Source organism: Strix uralensis, chromosome 12 (genome assembly GCF_047716275.1).
Source record: "Strix uralensis isolate ZFMK-TIS-50842 chromosome 12, bStrUra1, whole genome shotgun sequence".
NCBI lineage: Eukaryota > Metazoa > Chordata > Aves > Strigiformes > Strigidae > Strix > Strix uralensis.
Window position 1 is genome coordinate 500,348 of NC_133983.1, and position 25,893 is coordinate 526,240.

The 25,893-nt window shown below is 44.8% G+C and overlaps 1 long non-coding RNA gene and 1 pseudogene across 1 annotated transcript; one reads left to right on the forward strand and one right to left on the reverse strand.

Moving 5' to 3' along the window:
• Positions 1-870: 870 nt before the first annotated feature.
• Positions 871-25,893, forward strand: part of LOC141948703 (ras-GEF domain-containing family member 1B-like) — a 70,310-nt pseudogene continuing 45,287 nt past the window's right edge.
• LOC141948771 (uncharacterized) lies at positions 10,561-13,539 on the reverse strand. Its single transcript, XR_012630546.1, has 2 exons — positions 13,322-13,539; positions 10,561-12,566 (listed from the first exon to the last, which is right to left on the reverse strand). It is a non-coding gene; the product is annotated as an uncharacterized LOC141948771 (long non-coding RNA).

Below are 25,893 nucleotides of genomic sequence, written 5' to 3' on the forward strand. Positions count from 1 at the left end.
ATTTCACAGGAGGAGTGTCTGTGTAGGTGAATGCATGTGTCCATGGGAGAGAGAAATCTCAGGCCCTCTCCTGTCAAGGCTGTTGACACTTTGCACGTGTAATGGCAAAGCTGCCTTGGCACTGGTTTTTGTGCTCTGAGCAGTGAGTGTCTGCACTTTGGGGTATTTACTTAGAGCGCTGTTGAAGAGCAGATCATCTGGAGTTGATATAAATAACAAACCAAGCCCTTCCAAGGGCACAAAATGTGCTGGCAGCCTCTTCAGCAAGGAAATAATTCTCCCCATCTGTGGTTTTGTTTACAAGAGGATTCTAAATATATCTCTCATCTCCTGATGATGATTAGAAATAAGCCTACTCCTGCACTGTAGGGTTAGAAGACAATGGACTCCTGAAACTGGTTTTTCTTAGAGTACACTGGGTGCAGTGTTGCTCCCTGACTTTAGTTACGTGCTTAATAATAATGAATGCTATTACTGAAATCATGTGAAGAAGAGTTGTATCTGTAGAGGTCCCTGCTATAGTTGTCCCCTTCTGTGGTAGGGTATACATCTGGCTGCTGGGAGGAAATGTGAGACGATTGTTATGGATTAGAGTTATCCTGAAAGCCCTGTGTTTACTCTTCTCTGCCACAGGTTCAGCAGCATTACGACAAGAGAACCCTGTGAGAAATTACGTAGTCTTTTTCCAGGTCTTTCTGCAGATTTCATTGGAATAGATTTTTGGAAATTTGGAGGTAGGAGCAACAAAAACCACATTTCTCGCCATCAGGAAGAGGTAAAGCAAATACTTCCCAGACATTTGATTTGTTACCAGAATTGTAGTCCTGCTTTTGATGTGCGTTTTCAGGAAGAGAAGTTGCCCTTGGGGGTGTTGGTCTCAAGCCTACCTGTTGAAGTTGTTTGATTTGCAGATGTCATTTGCTTGTGGACTGGATGAATAAAGCGGCATACAAACAAAAGCTTTTCAGGCAAAGAGGCTGTGCAGGTAGTGCACACTTACTCCGTGTATATTTAAGGTCTGCGTTGTAATTGTAGACTAAAAATAACGACCATTTCTCCCCCAGCAGTACTGCTGCTTGGTCAGTAATGGTGCAGACCTGTGCCTTTTCCCTGGCTCAGATACAAACGTCACTTAGTGGCATGTTCAGCAGGGACTGGCGCCAGGATCTCTCCCAGCACATAAAACATGCAGACAGATCCCAGGGCTTGATGACGTCTCTGTTAGGACGCAGTGATCACAGGGTTTGTGTCAGCTCACTGTACGTGTTCTGCATGAGTGGTGTTCCACGTGCTTCCTCAGTGGGTTGTCATCTCTGACAGTGGGAAATCCAGAGCAGGTGAGATTTAGCTCTACTCTCTGAAGCACAGGATGGAGAAGAGGAAGGCCCTAGAGACTAGAAAAAGTTTCTTTGGAAACTACTGTTCCAATGCTGCAACTCATGCAAGAGAGAGTGCAAGTATTTGAGGAGAAATACCCAAATAAGCAAGGAGGAAGAAAGAGAATGCAAGCACCTGGCACAGAATAAATTAGAGATAGAATTTGGAAAAGAAAAGGCAAGCATGTTTGAAAAACTCCAGTTCTGTTTTAACCCCTAACTAAAGTAAGTATTTGAAATTTTCTTTAATAAAAGGAATTGGTTTCTGAAATACAGCTTTAGGGAACTGGATAGGAAACTGTTTTTCCCTTTCTTGATCTAAATTGCATGATTATCAGAGATTAACTTCTCAAAGCAGTGTCAGATTTGAATGCACTCTTTTATTTGTGAGCCACTTCACAGCAATTACTCTTGATGTGTGCTGGTGCCACTTGGCAGGAAAGCAGACTTCACTCCCTTTACCTGTGTTCTGTGGCTATAACGCAGCAATCCATACCTTAGCTAGTGTCTAGACCACCCCTGCGTTTGGTGAAGGGGCACTTTCAAGGTGCCATTTGTCTCATCTATTTTAGAAGTCTGCCTTCAAAGGCAGTTGCTCACACCTGAGGAGTGCATGTCTCTCCATGGACGACCAGGGGAGTCTCAAAGATGAGCTCCAGCATTCATATGGAACATGTTTATGTTTAGGTGAGAGGAATCCTACTTCATTTCAGCAGTGAGGCGCAGTCTTGGGAATCTCCCTGTTCTGTCGCTTGAACTGAGTTGTTCTTTTCTCATTTCTAAAGCTCTTACTTTTTGATTTTTTTTCTTCTGTTTCGAAACCCTGGCTTGCAAGTCGTGATGCTCAGCCAGGCCCAAAAGCATGACAGTGAGTGAGGAAGCTGTGTACCTAAAAAACCCTCTGCTTCATTTGTGGCTCGGTCCTTTGAGATTGCTTTGTAGACCTCAAACACAGCTGCTGAGAGTGGAAGTTCATATGAACCATAAATTTCTGAGCAGAGCCCTTTTTTAACTTTTAAAAGCCTATTTTATGCTCTTGGCATGTAAATTTGCCTAAAATTGACATATACAGGACATACAACTCAGGAAACCCTTTGTTTTCCATAGGGAATAAACATGTGTAGTGACTAGTTAAGGAGCAGTTTTCTCAAGGAGTTATTTCTTTAGGATGCTGATAATATGTCAGTCAAGTTAGCTTGGATGAAAAAAGCCTTTTTTGTGAATTCAGCATGCCCTTTGGGGCCAAATGTAAGCTTCAAGTGTGGCTGTTCTGAGCTTGAGACAACTGTGTGTGTTGTCGGAAATGAACACGGTCTGTGTGCAAGTCCGTTCAAAAGGAACTGAAGTCTGATAGATGTGGTGCTGGCAGTTAGTTTTTCAGAGTGCTTTCTGATTCAAACACCTGATTTTCTTCTTGCTTTGCCCAGTTTTTCTCTATGCAAATTATGTATATTTGTAAACCATTTCAGAGTCTCTGTGCTCAGGTGCAAACAGCTATGCTGAGGCCAGGGGGAGAGCAATCTCTCTTGGAAGCTCCTTCCTTCAGTGCACTGCTTTTAAACCTCAAGGACCTTCACGCACCAGAAGGACAGACCTGGAACAAAATGGCCAAGCTAGGAATGTCACGGTCTTTTCACTATTTCAGGTGTTGAGCTCTCACCTTGTACATCACAAAGGGGGTTAGATTTAAGGAGGTTACAGTGCAATGCTTTCTGGACATCTCTTGGAAGGTACCACGTAGTGACTATCAAAAGCTAAAGAGCACAAGAACATCAGTCTCTCAAGAAAACCTTTGCCAGGATTGCTGTGAATGGGCAAGACAGATGGAATTTCATACTCTAGGAACCAGATCATTCCGAGTAGAAGAGGATAGGAGGAGTACTGCATGTGGTAGTGGAGTTTGAGAAGTAATTTTGTACTACTTTCAAGTGATTTTAATCATCAGGTTTTGTCACTTACTACTATTCTGTTCTGCCATTTGGAGTGGAAGAACAGAGGCATTATGCTATCTTAGTACAAAAAGACTCAGCATTAAACCCTAGAAAAATCAGTATGTTGCTACCGTGCATTTCAAAGGTTGGAGTGCTGAAAGAGAAAAGACTTTCCTCATAGCAGAGGAAGAGGAGTAAGCTGGATCTGTAGATTCTTTAGAGAGAGAAAGAGAAGCAAACTAGTGGTATTGAAACAGATCATTTTTGGCTTACATAAATTTATTTTGTTGTATAATGGATCAAATAAAAGGTGACCCAGCTGAAAAAGCAGCAGCAACTAGAATTGGTATTGAATGAAAGGAGCTTTCAAACGAGAAGCCTTGTAAAGGAAGGTTCTGTGCTAACGGCTAAAGTGGACTCCTGATAGAGAAAACAATTGACCTTTGCTTTGTTTGCCTGCAACAGAGGCTGAGAGAGTGTGGCTGATGCTGTGTGAGTGTGTCTGTGCCCACACCTGCATGACAGCACATCACCGTGTGGGTGAGGGGGGGGTGCCTACGTAGTGCCTGCACACGTGGAATTGTACAGCAGATTTCAATGGAGGCGTTTTCAAATGGCAGTACAAATGTTTCAGGTATGAAAAAAGATAAATCAGTTCAGCCAAATAGAAGTGTATTCAGTTTTCAAATGCTGTGGTTTGACTTTGTTTTTTAAATGACCTTTCTTCATGTATTGTTCTTCAAAACATTTTATTGAAATAATAGGTAAAGTGCTGTATAGGTGTTTTTCTCTTGTGTTTACAAAGGGACAGATGTGGTCATTGCTATTATTTATTTGTATATTACTGAGGTGTGCTGAAGGTTTTGAACCAAAGTATAATTAAAGCTGCAGAAGATGCTGAAGTGGCTATAGTGGGGTAGCCAGAAGCCATTTATGTCCTTATCGATTTTTTTCTTTCAGTTTTGAATTGTAGCAAGTTGAGGGGTTTGTTATGGTGTTATGTAAACTGAATGTGTCACTTTTTTATTTTTTTTTTTTTCATTCTGCATGCAGTGCAAGTTATTTTTAGGACTGTTCTTAAACGTAATTATCCAAGTGCTGGCTAATCCTTGCAGTAGTTCTGTAGAGCAGGAAAGATGTCCCTTGTCCAAATCCCAGTGCCTTCCATAAGGTGAATAGTCTTCCTTTCCCAGTTTCTGGTCTAGACTTTAAATTACATGTCTGCCCCCAGGATGCTTTCCCAGATGCTTATGTCAAAAAACTAACCAGAGGTTCTCCATCATGTGAGTGCATGTACAGTGCTGTGGACGTGCACAGGTGCCTCGCAGCCTCCCTTGTCTGAATTGTTTCTCAGTATTACCATCCCAACAGCCTGCCTTGAGATTTTCAGAATGCATGTTACAATTACTTTCAATCAGTTCTAGCAGTCTCAAGTGATTGAGTCAAAATGAAAGTGGAAGGGACCTGCACACGCTTAAGCTACATAAATTGATGTGAAAGATGAGGCTACTGTGCGAGCAGTGCTGGTAATAAAGTTAGTGGTCAAACGTATTTTTTCTGGCTGCTCTTGCCTGGAGCTCCGAGGCCTCCTCACACCCTCTAAGAAGTGACTGTGTGCTTGTTAAAGCTAATCCCTGAGGTACTGTAGGTTGGACTTGAGAGGCACCGGCAGAGCTTTGTGTAAAGCATCTCACCTACTCTTTCCACGGTGTGTGCTGTTGTTTCCAGAGAGCCATCCTCAGAGCAGAGTGCAGACACTACCCATGATATTTCAGTGTGTTGCTCTTCGTTGCATGTCAAGGACAAAGAGCCCTCCTTGGCTGTCAGGCCTTCCTTTACTTTCCCTTTGTCTCTGGTGTCTCGGTGTAGCCCTTCAGGACTTGGGTCTGAGAGGAGGTGGTGAGGATCTGTGTGTGACCGGTGCTGTGCCAGTATCTGCTGCCACAGATGAGCACTGGGAAGTAAGGGTATTTGGTATGACGAGCCCATTTCAGAATCTGCCTGATCGTCAGAGGCTGTAAGGATGATTTGTTTTTCATAATCAAGCAAATTAAAACTCAGCTTTTATGTAAAATGAGTAATGCTTTTGATTTCTCTGAACGGATGTGGACACAAGTGCACCGATGTGTGTCTTGGCCTTCTTGTGTTCTCACCTATTAGCTGGTTATAGGAAAGATAATTAAGGTGGTAAGATAAGTGTGACTGAGGTTTTGTACTTGGAAGAGAGCCGTTTCTGCCAAGGACCAGCCATACTCCGTGAGCTGTGGGTGTGTGTCTGGTGTGCAGGGGCTGATCCCCTTGTTCTTCAGTGGGAATGGAAGTGTTGAGCACCTGTGCAGGCTGCTCCCCAGAGGAGAGGAGCTGGCGTCCTCAAGATGAGCAGTTTGGGATTTTTCCTTCAGACAGGCAAGTTCAGAGGAGAGAGGGGTGAGACCCTGCTTTCTAATGCATTACAGACACTACAGCCTCATCCTTCTGTGACTGTCAGTTAGGATGAATTCCAGTGCGGACTGGTGGAAGAAAGAGAAAGGACTTGGCTTTTCCAAGCCCAGTAGTTCCATGGCTTTGCAGAAATCCACATATCATTGCTGCCTCTGAAAACCCTACCTGGATTTTCATCCTCCTTCGTCCACAGGTGTCCATATTGAGATAAGCTTTGTTCCTAGACCATAATAATAAATGTGGTATCCAGGATGCACAGACCCTGCATTGTCCAGTGCAGCAGAAAGCAGGTAATTGCCTCTCTCAGCAAGCTGGGTGCGGCAGCCCTTGCTGTGAACTGCTGGCGCTGCATCTGCCACTGCTGAAGTTGTACCTCAGCACACTTCTGTTCTGGATGGAGCGGTCAGAATTCATCACGTATTTAGTCCCTGTTCTCCAGAGAAACTCTTTAACGTACTTGTAAGACACCGTGTTTCATGGGATAGTGTCCGAGTATCACTTTGGGTTGAAAAAGCTCTTCTCTGGAAAGCTGTTGTTTTCTCCTGGAGGAAGCTGAAGAAGGTTTTTTGGGAACATTTATTCTTCTGAATGGGTTCTTCACTTTCCATACACTGCCTTTCTTAATTACATAAAGAAGAGACACATTAACTGAAAGGCAGCATGTGTATTTAGCTCTACTCAGCATAGATCTCTGCTATTTTAACTTAGGGAAGCGCATCTACTTATGTAACAGGTTATTTTGGGCCAGTTTCACATACTTCATATGAAAAAAATGAAGCAACAACCAACCTTGTGAAGTTTGTATCTGTATTGGATAACCCAATACGATGGTTCAGAGAAGACAGCCTCTGCTTTTGTCACTACAGCTGCATGTTTTGCTTTCTTCCCTCTTTCTCTCTCCCCGTCAAAGTTCTTGGCAGGAAAACCTGCTCCCCTGCCACTGAGGAAGGCTCTTGAAATGCAAATAGATAAAGCTAGCAAGAAACCACTGGAGAGAAGAATGGGCAGCAGGCACTGGGCACACGCACAGCTGGGCACGTGACTGCTAATCCCGCGGTGATAGAAAGGAAAGGTGTGTACTGGAGCTGCTGCTTCTCCTTCAGAGCATCAGTTGAGTTCCCTTCCCAACAGGAATGGGTATCCTGTTGGAAAGAGATAACTCGCAAAGATCTGAGTCACTGCTGTTAAACAAAAACAAATGGCCCAGGTGAAATCCTGTTTTCCCTGGTGGTTAGTCTCCTGCCTGGAGGACTGGGAGGTGTGGGCTTGTGTAACACAAGTTACAAAGGCCACAGCCCTGTTAGCGCAGCCTGCGTGTGGTTGTGTCTGCGATGTCTGGGAATGGCTGCAGAGCAGAGCATTTGAAAGATGCTGTGACAGCATCTTATGCTCGGGTAGCATGAGTGGGAGACCCATCAGATCGAGTGTAATGGAGGGGAGATCATTAATTCTTCATCCTGTATGATCTTTCCTAAAGCTTGTGATGCCTTAGCCAAAAGATGAAATGCTATTGTTTGCTAATCTAACTGTTCCCATCAGATATAACCAAGAAATCTGGGTTAATGCCCCTTATTAGATAAACAGCAATCTTTCCAGACAGCAGGGTGCCTACTTTGGAAATTGTAAGCAGATTTACTTTCCCCATAACTTCTCTGGGGGTATAATTATTTCTGATTTCCCCATCCCTGCTGCTGTTTCCATTAGCTTTTCGAGAATGGCTTTAGGCAGAATGATATGGATGTATCTTATATTGCCATAAGTTTCTTCTCCTAAAATCCAAGTGAAAAAGCTCTGTGGTTTAATTGGGTTTGTGCTATCAGGTAGCGGTGCTGCTTTATCTTTGTATATGGTTAAGCTTGTACTGCTGAAGCTATACGAAGGATGCATATTGTCTGTCAGAGTATGAAGGAACTTAGTTTTACAAAATAGCATACCCTAAGCATCCCTCTGGGTTGTGGACAGCTTTAGCAGAGGTGATGGTTTTATGAGAGGATTGTGCTGCCAAGTCAGAGGAGAGCAAATTAGGACTTTGAAGTGAATCCTTACTGAAGTTGCAGGCCCACAGTGGAAGTAAGGGAGTCTTTAAATGTCAGGCTGTGTTTCAGCTGTTGTTCTTCAAACAAAAATCTGGTGAAAACATTTTCCTGTACATATCAGTAATACATTCTTACTGATGCTAGTGGGGTCACTTTCATTTTATTTATTTTAGTGACAACCTGAAAAACTAGTGACAAGCAGGAGGGAGTTTATTCTCTGCTACACAGCATAAGGTAACCTTCTGTTGGAGTGGGTTGCTTGCCACAAAAGCATATTGCTGGGAGGCAAGTCCCTCGACCTGATGGCTCTGCAGCCTGAAAAATGGAACAAGCTCTGGGATTCTGTAAGTGCAGTTAGAGAGTGTAAAGGAGCTTGCGTGGTAACAGCTTCATCACAGTTTATTGTGATAGACAAAGACATGGTAAAAGAGGGCACCATTGACAGAATACAGATGAGGAGCTTCAGCTGTTCATGTCAGGGATGCTGAACAGTGGGCTTGGAGGGGAGTGTAAATGGAAACAAACAGGGAAGATGGATTTCATTCAGCGTGACAGGCTGTATTTTATCTATCAGATTTGTAATGATGCTGTTGCTGCTCTTCCACATAAGAAAGCTGGCCTGAAAAGCCAGGGATACCTAGCGACCTGCTATCTGCAGGCTAGATGTTTTCAGAAAGCAAAAGGTCTTGAATCAAACCTGCAAATGGAGGATTTAAATCAAGTAAGCAAATAGATTGTTAGGCAGAATCACTTGCAGAGGAATACTTTGTGAGAAATTAGCCATTGCTGAAAATGAATGAGTGTAACTGGCTAGTTTGTATGTGACCGTTAGAGAAAATAACACAGCTTTTGGTTCTAAGGGGATGAGAGAATTCTGTGTCTGCCCTGAGAATTTAATAGCATAGATCCTAAAAGGAGGAGGTAGTAATCTGTAAGACAGAGGCATACTAGTGTCGTAGTTTAAGCCCAGAGGGCAACTGAGCACCAACAACACAGCCACTCACTCACTCCTTCCCCCTCAGGGATGGGGAGAAGAAAATAAAAAAAAAAGGCTTGGGAATCAAGACAAGAACAGGGAGGGATGACTCCCCCATTATGGTCATGTGCAAAAGACAGACTTGTTAGGGGGAGAAAAAGAACAACAATTTGATTTAAACACCACACCAACAACACTTAATCTAACAGTCAAACAGAGTAGGACAGTGAGAAGTATAACCACATCTTAAAAACACCTTCCCCCCACCTCTTCCTAATTCCCAGGCTCAGCTTTGCTCACGATTTCTCTACCTTCTGCCCCACAGTGGCGCAGGGGGCAGGAAATGGGGGTTGTGGTCAGTTCATCACCCCTTGTTTCTGCCACTCCTTCCTCCTCAGGGGGAGGACTCCTCACGCTCTTGCCCTGCTCCAGCGTGGGCTCTCTCTCACGAGGAACAGTCCTCCACAAAGTTTCTTCAACATGAGTCCTTCCCACGGGCTGCAGCTCTTCCCAAACTGCTCCAGCGTGGGTCCCCGCCATGGCCTGCAGCCCTCCCAGCAACTGACTGCCCCAGCGTGGGCTGCCCTCAGAGTCCTGCCCTTCTCCGGGCGCAGCCCCCTGCTCCCGCGTGGGGTCCTCCATGGGCTGCAGGTGGCATCTGCTCCCCCGGTGACCTCCATGGGCGCAGGGCACAGCCTGCCCTCTCACCATGGGCTGCAGGGGTCTCTGCTCCGGCACACCTCCCCGTCCTCCTCCTTTCTTCCACTGACCTCGGTGTTTGCAGAGGTATTTCCCTCACAACTCCTTCTCCTCTCCGGTTCCCCTTCTTAAACACGTTATGGCAGAGGTGCAGCCACCGTCGCTAATTGGCTCAGCCTTGGCCAGAGGTGAGTCTGACTGGGAGCTGGGGGAGCTGCGAGAAGCTCCTCACCAGGGCCACCACTGTAACCCCCTCCCCTGCTACCAAAACCCCGCCACACAAACCCTACACAACTAGCATAGCCTAATGCTAAACTGAACAGAGCGGTGGGTTCTACCTAAGCAAGAAAGGCACAAGTGTGTTGTTACACTACTGCAGCAGTAGCAGGACAAAAGTGAACTTGAGTCACAGCCACCATTTCTCCTTTGCTTACCCTTTGTCCGCACGTAGAAGTAACTTCCCCATCATTGCACAATCACTGCCCAGGGTACCTGGGGCAACAAGGAGTTGGGGGGGGACACACACCTGCCTTCACTCATTGCAGTAAGATATAGGGAAGTGCTCCCTGCTGTAGATGCTCACGGTGGGACCAAGCAGAGGGAGGTAAGCAGGCTCCTCTGTCTGTGCTGCTCAGCCAAGAACAGCCTAACCCTGAGAGAAGTGAAATATCACTGCAGTGTCAAAGCTACCATGACATTTGACCTTGAGCCTCAACTGTGATGCAAAAGAAGTGTGACTGGAGTGGCTTGGGAGCAGTAGTTGGCTGTCACCAATGCAGGTGTACTGGCCCGCTTGAGAGCTGCAGCCTGAAAGAACTGCGAATTTGGAAAGTATTATGGGAAGTTCTCACAGGCTGGAACTGAAGCTGCAAGTTTTGACCAAGCATGCTTAAAGAAAGAAGATGATCAGACAAACTCCCGTGTGCCTCATGATTGATGAGATGAACTGGTGAACAGAAAGGCCATTCAGCAGGAAAAAAACCACATGGAGAGCTATTTTTCCTTTGTTTCTCCATAAAAAAGGCCATCTGCATGTAGCAGAAGGTCACTTAGACAATGTTTTGCTGATTAGGGATATCAATTAAACTCAGACACCAGAGTGAAAAGAGCAGGTGTATTTTACTAGAAATAACTAAATAATATAACAGAATAATACAGAAAACATACAGTAAGAAAAGACAGAATAGTGCACTTAAACAAACAGGCAAATCCAGGGTAATGCATCACATCATTGCTACCTGAGAGAGAGAGAACAGTGATTAAGAAAGATCCATCACCACTTGCACACTTTACCATCATCCAGATCCGCAGTCGCTGGGCAGCCCCGGTTACAGCGAGGATTTGGAGAACCTTTCCCTGCAAGTGGGAAATCCTACGCGGTGCGTCCACCCGTAGGTGAGGCTTCCAAAGTCGCTGTGAGCGGGCCCAGCCTTATATACCTAAAAATCAGTAAGCCAGAATAGCTGGCACCTTTGTTTTAAGCGGAAACGTCTGGTTTTCATCTCACGTTAGGTTCCCCCCAGAGCCTGGCCAGGGCTTAAGGGAGAAGCTAAGGGAGTTTCCCTGCTTATCTAGTTAATTTATGAGCAAGGTCACAAGGCCAGACAACTGTTTCTGTGGCCTTGTTATCTTGCTCACACATAAAGAAATATAAGGATACATTCAGGATAGACATGTTTTATGCTGTTTAAGCTACATCTTCTATGCATATTTCACTAATGACTACACACTGGGTTAGCAGTTTCAGTTCAGGGCCTGTTGCTCAGGCTTCAGTATTCCCACCTTTTACATCAGAACAGTTGGTTTGCTATAACTTAGTATAATACCTGTTAGCACAATGGTTATCAGTTATAAAATGTACAGGATTCATCTATAGGTCAACTCTGGCTTGGGCCTATTGTCCAAGCCTTAGCACTTCAGACAGCTAAACAGAGTGAGAAGAAATTTGCCTCCATCCATAGGAAACTGGAGAAATAATAGGAAAAAATTGTGAAGCAGAACTATGTCACTCCAGAGGCTGATACAGAAGAGCACTGTCTGCCCACTGCCACAGAAACAGGGTGGCTCTCGACTTACCAGGAGGTTGTCCAGCCCTATTTTCCTGTGATACCTCTTACTTCCCATGGCTGATTAATCTCAAAAGGAAAAATAGTTATTAGTAATTTTCAGAGATTCCATTTCCTTTTCTCAGTTTTGTGTGGCTCCCCGTCTGTCATTATCCTCAGTAGTAGCCTTAGACTTTTCTAGAGATGCTTTTTCTTCACTTCTGTGTCCTGCAGCCTGGGCAGGGGGAGGTGGCATTGGTCAGAATTTCTGTTGTAGACCACCTCGTCCATGGTCAAAGCTCTTCAAGGACAGAGGAGAAGATGGTGTGCCACAACAAAATACTATTTTTGGTAGACAAGATGAGACAAAGGATGGGAAATCTGTGTGTTATTCTTCCTGTTTTGTTGATCAGGAGCTATTGTTAGTGGGGTTAAATTTGCTGAGAATTGACTGCAGGTGCTCTCATTTCACATGCAGATTGGTGACTGCAGGGACATTCTTCCTAGGTTCCCCTCAGATCTGCCTTAGCCAGAAAAAGAAAGCCCCCAAAATGATCACATTCTTCAGAGAAGTATCTTCATTTTGTCACCAAAACAGGGAATAAACCTCTTAACAGCAATGTAGCATTACGAAGCAGGCCTTCTCTTTATTACAGCACTGGATGCACAGGGGATCGCTCCACCTAACGTGTTTACAATAAAATAAAAGTTCATCCTTTAATACTTTAAAGACATGAATATTCATACATTTTCCAAGAAGTCTCCACCTTTGTGCCTATCTACTACATTTACATAATGTTGGCATTGCAAAGCTACACCACGCGTGCGCGGGGGTCTCACGTGGTCCTCGATGGTCGGTTGGGGAGTTACCCCCATGCTCCTTTTTCCCTTTTACGGTCATGAGTCTTTTGAGGACAATTTCTTCTCCTTGGATATGTCCCAACTCTGTTGTCTGGCCAAGTTGTTCTTATCCACCTTGTTTGAGCAGTTCTGCCAGGATGTGTCTCTTCTCAAGGTTAGGATATCTTCTCTGTGCACTTTAATCACTCAGGCCTCGTTAACTACAAAGTTAAACATTGTTTGGTAAAAGAATTTCTCAACAATTTCACCCCACCAGCAGGAAGCTTTGTCACTGTAGGATGGGGAAGAACATGATGGGATATCATAAAATTAGCTGCCTCAAAAAAGAAAAAAACAAACCCCAAACTGAAAAACAAGATGTGGAAAATATGGTACAAAGTTCTCAGGGTGCCTCCCACATGGACTGTTAGCACTAGGTTCATTCTGAGCCCAAATTTCTTTATTTTGAATTTACTGTGAGCAAGCCAACAGCTGAGGTGCAGTTCCTGCATGGTTTGCACATAGATCCTATTTGACTTCACTTACGATTAACTTGCTTTAAATTCTCCGTGAGAGAGAACAGAAAAACTTCATCTTTCCTGATGGCAGAAGTGGCTGTTGGTGGTGCTGCCTTTGAGTATTAATCTCTCAGTCTTCGTTATCATCTTGTTGTTCTATGCTATGAAGTATAAAGCCAGTGAGTGCACTTCTCATATTTTTTTGAGGTAATTCAGATGTTGAGTGGGATATTTATGGGCTGAAGGACTTGATGTTACTCTTGTGAGACTTCACAGTGGTGAGCTGTAACAGAAGCACTCCTCCAGCTCTCCTCCCCCGGCTTCTGAAGGTATTCATACTAGGTGAAAACAAGCTGTTTCCTTTCTCACTGATGTAGAAATACAGAGAAATGCTTGCACTCTCTCAAATCAGAGCATATCCCCAACAATATTACTTGCATTAATGGTATTATACATACCCTGAAGTGGATAGTACCCAGCAGAAATGGAGCTGCTTGAGAAGTAGACACAAGAAGTCCTGAGCAACCACCTGGAAAAAGCCGTGTCAGTCCCTTTGGAAGGACATAAAGGGCTGGACTTTCCTGCACCAGGATTGTCTGTAGGTGGGATTTGGCAGTTAGCTGAGGAGCTGGCACAGTTGGCAGATCTTGTGCTCTGACCAGTCTGGTGCTACTCTGAAAAGGGTCTTTAGCATTACTGGTCACTGATAGGGAGCAAATGTTGTCCTTTGGAGCACTGGCAAATATCAAAACACAGCCCTAATGTAGGAGTAAAACAAGAAAAAAGAATTTGGACTGCTGCTAGCTCAGCTGGTTAGGGAAACTTTTGGCTAGCTTACACAAATTCTTGGTCTGTGTGTGTGTGTCTTTAGGTAAAGATTGTGTCAAAGTTTCCCTGACACCAGGAATGTGAAGCGCCCCAGCCCAGAAGGCTTAGGTTTGGTTAGGTGGTTTTGTTTTCTGGATTAAGGAGGGCACGGCTACTCAGTTGATTAAGCTGGTGAGCTATACTGTATTTACAGTGTGTCTACTGGAGCAGAATGAAGTTTCTGGGATTTTCTTTCCCCCCCTGTTTGTAGGCATTTCTGGAGAAAAGGTACTACTCTCATTTTCTCTGTGGTAATCCCTCTCCCATAATTTTTACAAGATTAATCCTGTGGTTTTCGGGGAATTTCGAGAGAACCCAGTTTGGATTCTACTGAAGTGAGTGGCAGAGCTCCAGCCTGCTCTATGAGAGAGCTGAGACAGATCCTCTAGCTTCTGTAGAAATTCCCATTCAAACACACAATTCTTTTTATCACTTGTACTTTCTTGCTTAACAATTTAAAATGAGTTAACTTGTGGTGCGAAGTAGGCTCTTAGCACTGTGGTAGCCTTACTGGAAAATCGCAAGATGTTCTGCAACCATAGTCCCCCCAGAACTGAGTGAATCTGATGTTCACCTCTTACCACTGATAACAACTCCGAAGCCTCAGTTCGGTGTGAGAAGTTTTCATGTGAACAGGGCCGTGCACCAGCAGACCATGTACATGACTGGCTCAGGCAAAACCACACCTGGTTTGATGCCAAACACTCACCTGCTGCTGGTTTTTTTCATCCCTTTGCTGTATTTTCCTGTTGTATGTCTGCCAAGCACCCGGGCCATAATGACCCCGAGGTCTCCCCTCACAGCAGTGAACCTTTCTGCTGTCGGCTGCAGCCCTGGCCTGGGGAGTGGTGCTTCGCTGGCCTGGGGAAAGCCCCCCCTCCAGAGCCCCCGTGGGATGTGCCTCGGTGGCCTGGCAGGGTCCTTCCAGCCCTGGAAGTGTCTTGTCACACTAATTTGGGGCCAGATCCTCTGGGAGTTGTTGGGGGGCTGATGTAGCCCTTTATGGCCTTGCAGTTGTTGTTCACAGAATCACAGAATCGTCTCGGTTGGAAAAGACCTTGAAGATCATCCAGTCCAACCATCAACCATATGGTGAGTTTATTGACCTGGCTGGGAGCTTCCTAGTGAGGAGAGCTAATGTACAGTAAATAACCAGCAAACGGGCCAAAGCTAAAACTCTGAAGGACAGAGCTTCCTGAATTCGTTGCTAGTTCAGAAATGATGGTATTTAATGACACAGTCAGAAGGAGCTGCAGTCTCTTGAGTGCTTTAAAAATTATTCAATGTCAGGATGGGCTTTTAACTCCTCAGATTTTGGTAACACCATTTAAATTGATTTCTAGCATACGTCATTCTGTCTGAAAGGTCTCTGCAAATTTTGACTTGGAGACCTGGAGCATAATGGGTCTCTAAAGAATTCCTTAAGGGATAAAAGGAGCACGGGGTCTTTCTGACAAGTTGTATTTATAATCCCCCCTGGGTGACTGCTGAGTAAAAGATACTGTGTGGCAGCAAGCGGCTCTGAAGTGGAAGTACTGGCATAGCTGGTGCCTGGCTTCTGCTTTTCCACAGCATCAGACTGTTCCAGCCTCTTGTCAGTAAACTTGAGTGTACCGACTGTATCGGTCAGTTTTATCATTAGCCGAGGGTTAGTCTTGGGCACTGGGTATTTACAGAGCCAAGTAAATACGTCACAAAAGGAGACATCAAGCATAACTCCTAATGGGTGTGCATTTGAAATGTGCTTTTTCACTAAACCTCGTTCTAACAGGATTTCGGAGCACGCTGCATTCAGCACATGGAAGTGACTGAGAAGATGCACGAAGTGGAGTGGTCGTGTTTGAGGAGAAGGTGGCATTTTGAGTGCTGGTTTGTTCCGATACAGGAAAAGGTCCCAGGGGACCTCTGAGTCTCAGCCTGGATCTCTGTAGGAACTTGTAAGACCCCAAGGCACTCTTGGCATCTAAGTTTTAAGATGATCTCCGCTATAGATAGCGCCATCACGTGATGTTGAGGAAACATTTGAAATGCTGCAAAAGGCAGGGACAGCCCAGTTTGTGTTGGAATCGCAGCCAAGGAGATGTTTAGCTCCCGAGTCACTCTCCATGCAGTAGATTGTATTCTGTCAAAAATTCCTTTGGGCCTCAGGATTTCAGCATATCCCCGAAGACTTGGTACATGCCAGAGATCTCTGGCCTCTATGGAAGCATTTCTTCTCGGCCCATCTCCAGCAATACTAGCTACCCACCAGGGCTGTGCAGTTGGCACCATGCCACGTCCTGTTACTCCTTGGCTGTTTGGAAGTGCAGCATTGCAGGAGCTTTCAGCCAGCCTCGCTCACAGATGTAGTTCAAGGCCTTCCCTTGAGTAATGTTTTGATATTACCAATGACCTTGCCGTGATCTTAATTCAAACTAGACCAAATACAGATTAAAAGTATTTAATTAAAGTGTAGAAAGCCTACTGGAAAAAAAAAGCAAAGAAATAAAAGGCAAGTTTTATCTGCTGATACCAAGATAACACCTAAAAACTGTCCCTCCTGTATTTGGCTGTTGTGTTGCAGGTGCTTTCTGGTCCGACATCCCTGGAAGCCGATGGCCTGGCGGTAGCCTAGTTAGATTTCTCAGAGAAGACTGTTTCCTGGTGCAGCATATTTGCTTTGTAGTCCTTCTGCCTTTCAGAAGTTTTCCAGAGGTTCCATTCACATTCAGTCCTTTTTCAGCAGACCTTGTTCACTCCTGGCAGCTGATGACTGTGATACCTCCCGGGAAATCTAGATAGTTCACTGGGATGTCATCTATCACTTTCTGTATGTATTAAGAACTTTCTGGCTCCACAAGGGGTTAAACTCTCTGTTTTACCCCCACACCTACTCTCAGGAATATACAAACAGTGCGTGTATCCCTTGAACTGATCATCATGTCTCTATCAATATTTATATCATCTGTAAGACTAAATGCCAGAAACAAGAATGAATTAATGCAGCTCATTTCTGAGACTTGGATGTGATCAAACATGATCAAGCTTCCACCTGATTGATAGCTTGGGCAAGGCACCCCCTTGCAGTCTGGCTTGGATGGCCGTTCTTTTAAATGCAGGAGTCTCTGCCCCCTCTACATGTGGCACGTTGCCGTGTCCCAGGGTAGGACACACAGCGCTGGGTCCATGTTGGTTTGCTTGTGTTGCAGATTCTGGGTACGAGCGGTGGGAACTACGTAACTGTTTTCTGTCTGTACTTACGATCAGGAGTATTGGTTATGGTAAGATTGGCTTGGTGAGTCCCTGTATTCAGTTTTTAACTTAAAATTGCCAAAAACAAGCACTTGATTGTAAAACAAACCCTCTAGTGTTTTTTACATAAAAAAAAAAATCAAAGAACAGACCCAAGCAAGAAATAGATAAATCCAAACCAATGCTTATTCACCATCATCTCTCAGCAGAGGGGTAGATGTTTGAGGGAGAGCCGAGTTTTCATGTATAAACTTGGAAAAAGAAGCATAGAAAACAGAGTTCACAAGACTATAATTCCACTTAGAAACTCGTAAAGGGAAGTAGGAACGCTGTGTAAAATACTGCTGTTACATTTCTTAGGAACTTTGTGTAGGCTTTATTTCTGGTTTTGAATCATGTGAACTCCCAGTAGTTGAGCTTTGTTTTGCGTTTGGATGAAACCAAACCTTTCGAAACAAAACTCAGATTAAACTGCTCATTTTCATCCTTTTTGTGGTTTGATCACATGAAGTTAACATATTTCCCATGGTTTCTAGTCAAAAACATTAATCTAAGGTTTATCTGAAACTCAGTAAAAATTCATGTGGAATTGGGCTCAGGTTTTGAGGTGATTTCATTGAATCTGGACTGAATATCAGGGTTACAGCAGAACCACAGCACGTAGTGGAAAACACCTGTTTGGTTAAGTTCCCTGTCTGCCTCCTCGATATTTAACTTGACAATTTAACTAACATTTCTGTGCTTGGAAATAATAGTGAAATATTATTATGGCACCATCTGTTATCACCCTTTGAGCAAAGAGAAGCAAAGGGCAAACCAAAATCTTGTTCCACAAGAACATAAAGCAGTTGCTGGGTTTTTTTCCTTCCCTGTGTTCTCTGGTGCTATGCTGTTTTCTGACTATAGGGGAAAGTTTCTGCAACCTAAAATGCACTTTGGTTCTACATTTTGAATATTAGGTGTTCAATACTATTCAGCTTTGAGGGGTGGATACTACTGGGCTGGAATGAATGGGACAGGCCGTCTTTGCTGTGAGTCGTCTCAAGGAAGCTTGGCATTGCAGGATCTGACCAGGCAAAAGGAGCCATTGCCCAGGAACGATTGTGTCAGGATCAGTCCCGCTAGGTGCTGGATGTTCTGGCCTCCATCCATCAAAGCACTCCAGGAATACACAAAATACCCAAGAGATCTCATTACAGAGAGAAACTGTACTTCTAGGTTAGAAGGATATCCTTGGCTGGATTGAAGCTTGAATGCTGAATGACTTGGAGGACAAAACATTGATTCATTTTATTTACATGCACAGAGAAAAGGCAGAAGAACAACTTCAAGTCCAGTTGAATAAGGGTGGAATAAGGATTTTTTTAAATGGAATTTTTAGAGGCACTTGGATACTTAATGCTGCAGCTCAGTGCCAAAAAGGCCCTTGAGCAGTGAGCTGAAGTGTTGAAGACTCATTTTTCCCTGCTCAGAGAGAAAGAATGAGTCAATCGAAGCACTCATCCCCACCGTGCTCCTTCTCTGCCTGATTCCATTGCTTTGGCTCTGGTGCTCATCTGATCCTCTTGTGAGCTGGTTCACCCTGGTTGGTCTATCTGCTTTTCCTTTAAAAAAAAATTTTTAAAAAATGGACAGAGGAGTGCTAGATACAGAGTGAAAAGGAGGAGGGAGAACCTTCTGGGTGAGTAAATACTGTCAGCATGCATTTTAACATACTTGATGTAAAGGTCTGAATTAAATTAAATACTTATAGGTCAATGCTGTCTCTTGGCTGAAACCAAATGAAATTGGAATTAATTGCTTTAGGATGAGAAAAGGTTTGAGGAGACTGACCTGCCTATAGCAGTCTTCTCAGGATCTTTACCTTTAATCCAAGGATGCTTACTGTGGTCATGTTACTTTTCACTTCACGTGAAACCCCTGAGAGCAAAATTTGCCTTTAGTTCACTGTCAGTTGCATGTTTCTGCTAAGGTATTACTGCTGGGGAAAAAAGAGTTTCTGGGGTCATACATACAGTTGAAAGTTTCCCCTGAGTGCAAATAAACAGAACATATCTGTCACCTACCTGTTGGTAACAGCTTTGCATCCTCCAGAATGACAGCGTGTGCAGTGGAGTTGCGTGTAGAGACTTTTTGGCTGTGTGTTTCTTCCTCAGAATAAACTGATGATACGAAAGGCTTCTCAAATCACAGTTGCTTCCCAGTGGGAATGAACTGAGCAGTTTCTTGTGCCAGATCTTATGGTTTTGAGGGGAAAATCCTGCTCCTGCTGGAGTTATGTGCCCTGTATGCAGTGGGAATTTAACAAAAGTGCTTTAACTAGACTGGTACGCTCAGAGAAAAGTAAACCTGTGCTTTGAACCAATTCCATTCACTCCATCCTCTGCCAGTGCAGTCTGTGCTGCTAAAACTTCTCTTCTGACAGTATAACTGTGCCTAAATAGGGGTTTCTCTCTACTGAGTGGGGGTGTCACCACCACACAGCTTGGGTAATTTAGCTGTACTGGCAGAGATGTGTAGAGTAGCCAGCTGTACCAGGATGCTGGTCAGACATTGGGGAGATGTAAATGGCAGTTTGCAGCTTACTGGATATCAGGGAGAACATGCCCAGAACAAATTGTCCCCACGTCCGTGCCACCGTTTTAAGTACAAATGTGCTTTCATGGCTGCCTTAAATTAGTCTGGATGTAGTTCTGGAGCTCTCAGTGGCTCTGCCAGCTTAAGTGGCTTCAGGCTGGTTGTTCATCCTCAGCTGTGGCAGTACAACTGTTCGTGAGACAAAAGGGTGAAAAGGCTTGGGCGGCTGACCCAGAAGTTTTCCTCTCAGTTCTCTTCCATGTCCGAGCCGTGTTCCCACAGCAGCTTCCCAGACAAGCTGTACTGGTACAACTGCAGCCCAGGGATGAGCGGGGAGTGAGCTGTTGGGGGCAGAAAGTCTTCAAGCTGGTGCTTACACTGAGAGAAGTGGCCACAGCAGCAAGGCTTTTGGCTCTTTTCATGAGCTTCAAGACATTTTCTCTGTACCTGCTGCACGTGCATAAATACAAGGCTGCTTGTTATATTGTTTACAGCATTTCTGTGCTGACTACCACCGAGCTCATCTGAATGAGTGCAGATTCACTGTCATTTGTGAGAGTGCATGATCAAACAGCCACAGTAAATGTGATACCAACTGTCAAGAAGATTTAATCATCATATGAAGTGAAACATCTCCCACTAATGACACAGCCTAATCACAGGATGCTCTTTTGCATTCATCACTGTCAAATGCTTTAATAGTTTTAGTCTGAAGGTATTTCAGAGATTACAAGATGCTTGTGATTAAAATTAGTACAATTACACTGAAGGAATGGGATTTGTGTAGTTGCCCAAAGACACTTTTTGAAAAATAAAACTAAATTCCTGTATAAAGGATGAAACAACGCTAAGACAGGTTCATTTGAAAGCGTATGTCAGTACTGGTCCTAGTGACCCATGTGTTTTCTCTGTCAGTTTGCTTCTCTTGTATGTTGTCAAAGAAAATCCTTCCCTTTGAAATACAGACTTCAAAACATAAAAATAGAATGCCTGCCAAGAAGAAAGAGAATTTTTATTGGGGAAAATAACCAGAGAAGGATATGGAGCAGAGATGTGCATTTTTTTCCCCACTCTAGTATTAAGAATGTGTTTATATGTTTGTAGACTGAGTAAAACCATCTGTTTGGGTTAATGCCTAAGCTCAAGTGACACTTTAATTTAGGATCGAATGTATTGCACTGGTCTTCTAAGGAGGACCACTAAGCATTGGCTCTGTTGTGTAAGCCTGATACTTGGTATAAATGATGCAGGCCTTGTTAACGACTGTACCCTTGAAGAGGAGCTAAAAGATTGGTAAGAGGGGAACATCCTGTCCCAGAAGGCATCAGAGGCTGGATTGTCTCTGAGAAACTCTTTTATTTGCCAGATGCCTCATAGCAAAGAATTACTCTCCATTTATGAAATGTGACTGTTTTCCACGCTCTGAAGATACATATCAGAGCACACCTATGCAAATGGATTCCCTTCAGAAACTTGATCCTGAGCTCTCTGAAACAAGTATAAATAAAAAAGGAGGGTCTCTCAGATTCAGGATTTGAGCAGCAAGACCCGCTCATGGTTAGCATTCCTGCGCTCAGTTCAGCTTTTGGTACTCCAAGGAGTTTTCAAACCTGTTTTTCCACAAACGCTGCATACAGCTAGACTTGACTGTTATTTCTAAGTTCTGGTCTCCAGAATCTCCTGATCATGGGGGCTGATGTAAAGCTCCTTACCTTTTGTCCACAAGCATTATTGTGGAATAACAAGTGGAGAACTCTGCAGGCTATCTTACTTGGTGGTACAGTTCCCTCACACATGCATGGGTGTGTATGTACTGCAAGGACACTGCTCTGAGCAATCTGAAGATTGCTTGAGAGCATTTCTTTATTTGTCGCAACACAGTTCTAGATGTCATCAAATTCAAAACGTATTTGAACTTTCTGGTAAGCATTTAGCTTCTCTTTGAAATGCAAAAGGACATATCATGGCCCCATTCCATAAAAGCTAGCAACAGTGTCTTTAGAGGCTCGGGGCTAAATTCATGTGGAAACACTGATACCTTTGGAACAGTCTCCTTCATTTCAGCTATTGCAAAAGGGCCTGCCAAATTCTATACTTGGAGAGGACAATTAATAAAATCTTATTAAAGAAAATTAGTAATGGATATTCCAATAGTCATGTGAAGAGTTACAGATAAGGTGGTGCTCTGAAAGGTGAAGGCAGTCATATTAAACCAGCTGGGTGACTTCTGTTTGCATTTATCCTCTTGGTAGAGGAGACCGCATGACATAGAATCATAGAATAGTTTGGGTTGGAAGGGACCTTTAAACCTCATCTAGTCCAACACGATCTTCACCTAGATCAGGTTGCTCAGAGCCCCATCCAACCTGAACTTGAATGTTTCCAGGGAGGGGGCATCTACCACCTCTCTGGGCAACCTATTCCAGTATTTTACCACCTTCATCATAAAAAATTTATTCCTTATATCTAGTCTAAATCTACACTCTTTTAGTTTAAAACCATTACCTCTTGTCTTATCACAACAGGCCCTACTAAAAAGTCTGTTCCCATCTTTCTTATAAGCTCCCTTTAAGTACTGGAAGGCTGCAATAAGATCTCCCCAGAGCCTTCTCTTCTCCAGGCTGAACAACCCCAACTCTCTCAGCCTGTCCTCATAGGAGAGGTGTTCCATCCCTCTGATCATTTTGTGGCCCTCCTCTGGACCTGCTCCAACAGGTACATGTCTTTCCTTTACTGAGGACTCCAGAGTTGGACACAGGTGGGGTCTCACGAGGGTGAAGCAGAGGGGCAGAATCACTTCTCTCGACCTGCTGGCCACACTTGCTCTTATACAGCTCAGGATACGGTTGGCTTTCTGCGCTGTGAGTGCACACTGCCGGCTTATGTCCAGCTTTTCATCCACGAGTACCCCCAAGTCCTTCTCCACAGGGCTGCTCTCAATCCCTTCATCCTCCAGCCTTTACTGATACCGAGGGTTGCCCTGACCCATGTGCAGGACCTTGCACTTGGCCTTGTTGAACCTCATGAGGTTCACATGGGCCCACTTCTCAAGTTCGTCCAGGTCCCTCTGGATGGCATCCCATCTCTCAGGTGTGTCAGTGGCACCACTCAGCTTGGTTTGGTCTGCAAAATTGCTGAGGGTGCACTCAATCCCACTGTCTATGTCACTGATGAAGACATTAAACAGTAGTGGTCCCAAAACAGACCCTGCGGGTCACCATTCATCTCTGATCTCCGTCTGGGCATTGAGCCATTGACCACTACCCTCTGGATGCAACCATCCAGCCAGTTCCTCATCTACTGAGCCATCCATCCATCAAATCCATCTCTCTCAAATTTAGAGAGAAGGATATTTATTGTGGGGGACTATGTCAAAGGCATTACAGAAGCCCAGACAGATCATATCCGTAGCTCTTCCCTTGTCAACTGATGCAGTCATTCCATCACAGAAGGCCACTAGGTTGGTCAGGCAAGACTTACCCTTGGTGAAGCCATGCTGACTGTCTTGAATCACCTCCCTGTCCTCCATGTGCCTTAGCATAGCTTCTAGGAGGATCTGTTCCATGATCTTCCCAGGCACAGAGGTGAGGCTGACAGGTCGGTAGTTCTCAGGGTCCTTCTTTCTACTCTTTTTAAAAATGGGTGCAGTGTTTCCCTTTTTCCAGTCACTGGGGACTTCACCTGACTGCCATGACTTTTCAAATATCATGAAGAGTGTTTTGGCAACTATGTCAACCAGTTCCCTCAGGACTCTGGGATACATCTCGTCAGGTCCCGTAGACTTATGTATGTTCAGGTTCCTCAGGTGGTCATGAACCACCTTCTCTGAAATTGGAAGGACTTTGCTCCCCCAGTCCCTGTCTTGTGGTCCATCCACTCAAGAGGTGTAGAAAGAGAGGTTGTCAGTGAAGACTGAGGCAAAAATGTTGTTGAGTACCTCAGCCTTCTCCTCATCCGTTGTTATCAGTTTGCCAGTTATATTCATCAGGGGAGGTACACTTTATTTGACCTTCCTTTTCTGGCTGACATACCTATAGAAGCCCTTCTTATCATTCTTTGCGTCCCTTGCCAAGTTCAGCTCCAGCCTCACCTTGGCCTTCCTGACCCCATTCCTACACAACCGGGCAACATGCCTATACTCTTCCTGGGACACCTGTCCCTGCCTCCACTGCCTGTGCATTTTCTTCTTGCTCTTCAGTTTGACCAGCAGGTCTCGACTCATCCATGCCAGTCTCTTGCCTTCTTCTCCTGATTTCTTACACCTGGGGATTGAGAGCTCTTGCACCCTATGGAAAGCATCCTTAAAGATCTACCAGCTCTGTTCTGTTTCCTTGTCCCTGAGGGCAGTTTCCCAGGGGGTCCTGTAGACTAACTCCTTGAACAACTCGAAGTTGTATTTCCTAAAATTCAGGGTCCTGACCTTACTCTTCATCTGACCCATATCCCTCAGGACTATGAAATCCACCAGTGCATGATCACTGCAGCCCAGACTACCTCCAATCTTGACGTCATGGATTAGCTCACCTGCATTGGTGACCGTCAGGTCCAGTATTGCATCCCCTCTGGTAGGGCTGTCTCTTACCTGGCTTAAGAAGTTGTCCTCAATGCACCCTAGGAGTCTCCTGGATTGCCTACAGCTTGCTGTGCTACTTTTCCACCAGATGTTGGGGTGGTTCAAGTCCCCCAGCAGTATGAGTGCCTGCAAGTGCAATGCCTCCTGTAGCTGGAGTAAGAATGCTTTGTCAATAGGCTCCCCTTGCTTGGGCAGCCTGTAGTAAACACCAACCACAAGGTTCCCTTTGTTGCCTTGGTCTCTAATTCTTACCCGTTATCTTTCAACCTGCTTGTGGCTATTCTTCAGAGACAGTTCTTCACAATCTATCCCTTTCTTGACATAGAGGGCAACCCCTCTGCCCCTCCTTCCTTGCCTGTCCCTTCTGGACAACCTGTAGCCATCAATAGCCACACTTCATTCATGGGATTTGTCCAACCAGGTTTCAGTAATGGCAGCTAGGTTGTAGCATTCTAACAGCATGCTGTCTTCCAACTCCTCCTATTTGTTGCCCATGCTGCATGCGTTGGTGTAGAGGCACTTCAGCTGAGCTGTTGGCCGTGTCACCTTCTTAGAGGAACACACCTTAATTCATTTGAGGTACTTCACCAGTGTTTCCCTGTTGGGTCCTATTACCTAAGGAGCCCCTGGCTCATCTCTGTAAGACTTCAGGTGTGCTCCAGTGTACCCAGCACATCTCAGAGCAACAGGCTGAGGGTCCTCTAACCTTGGTGTGTCATCCCACAGCTTGTCATGAACAGGCCTGATATTATCCTCTTCCCACTTCAAGTCTAGTTTAAAGCTCTGTCAATGAGCCCCACTAGCTCATGAGCAAAGAATCTCTTCCCCCTTTGAGAAAGGTGAATCCCATTTGCTGCCAGCAGGCCTGGTGCCATGTAGACCATCCCATTATCAAAAAACCCAAAATTGTGGCAATGGCACCAGCCACAGAGCCATGTATTAATAGACCAGGTCCATCTGTTTCTTCCTGTATCACTGCCTGTAACTGGAAGAACAGAGGGGAAAAAATGAATTGTGCTCCAGATTCCCTTACCAACCATCTCAAGGCCTGAAGTCTCTTCTGATTGCCCTTCAACTACTCTTTGCGGCTTCATTGCCACCCACATGGAAGAGCAATAATAGGTGGTAGTCTGAGGGCCATACCAGTCTAAGAAGTTTCCTAGTGATGTCCTTAACCTGGGCTGCAGCGAGGCAGCAGACTTCCCTAAGGGGAGGGTCTGTCCAGCATATCAGACCCTCTGTTTCCCTCAGAAGGGAGCCGCCTACAACTATAAGCCGTCTTTTCTTCCTCGTGGAGGTGGTCTTGATACATGGGGTAGGCCTTTCTGACCTTGGCAACACCTCTGGTGTAGATGGACCATCATCCACATCATCTGTTGACTGGCCTTCCACATCCAAAGCCTCATACCTGTAGTACAGAGGCACCTAGGAAGGCAAGATAGGTAAGGAGGAGGTTCACCTGCTGCCCGTAACATGTGAGCACAGGCCCACAGTGGCTCTGTTTGCCAGCAGTTCTTTTCTTGGGAGGTTCTTCTTGTGACTTACAGTTCATTTACCACCATGAGTAAGGTGATGAAACACTGGCACAGGTTGCCCACAGAGGTGGTAGATGCCCCATCCCTGGAAGTGTTCATGGTCAGGTTGGACGGGGCTTTGAGCAACCTGATCTAGTTGAAGATCTGCTGGACTAGATGACCTTTCATCCCAATTTGTAATTGGTGAGAAGACCTACAGAGATAAAGGTCTTTCAGTACTGTCTCTTATGTGGTTGTTCAATATAGA